Below are 548 nucleotides of genomic sequence, written 5' to 3'. Positions count from 1 at the left end.
AACATGCCCAACACTGGTGACAACCCAAATAATTCATACATAGAAAAACCAAAACAAATTTTGGAATTTTGGAAATGAAGTTATGTGTAATAATGTGAAATAACAGAGGGAAAAAGTATTGAACACATGCACTGATATTTAATACTTTGTAGAAAAGCCTTTGTTGGTGATTAAGCTTCCAGACGCCTCCTGTTGGAGAAACTAGTCTCATGCTGCTCAGGTTATTCCTCACAAACAGTCTTTAGATCTTGAAGGTTCTGTCCAGGTTCTTCCAGACAAACAGTCTTTAGATCTTGAAGGTTCTGTCCAGGTTCTTCCAGACAAACAGTCTTTGGATCTTGAAGGTTCTGTCCAGGTTCTTCCAGACAAACAGTCTTTAGATCTTGAAGGTTCTGCTCAGGTTCTTCCAGACAAACAGTCTTTAGATCTTGAAGGTGTTTTTAGTCATGGTTCTCATTCTTCCAGACAAACAGTCTTTAGATCTTGAAGGTTCTGTCCAGGTTCTTCCAGACAAACAGTCTTTAGATCTTGAAGGTTCTGTGGGCCTC

The sequence above is a fragment of the Mugil cephalus genome, chromosome 7 (genome assembly GCF_022458985.1).
Source record: "Mugil cephalus isolate CIBA_MC_2020 chromosome 7, CIBA_Mcephalus_1.1, whole genome shotgun sequence".
In the NCBI taxonomy this organism is placed as follows: domain Eukaryota; kingdom Metazoa; phylum Chordata; class Actinopteri; order Mugiliformes; family Mugilidae; genus Mugil; species Mugil cephalus.
The sequence above is the reverse complement of the archived record's forward strand: the minus strand, read 5'-3'. Positions refer to the sequence as shown.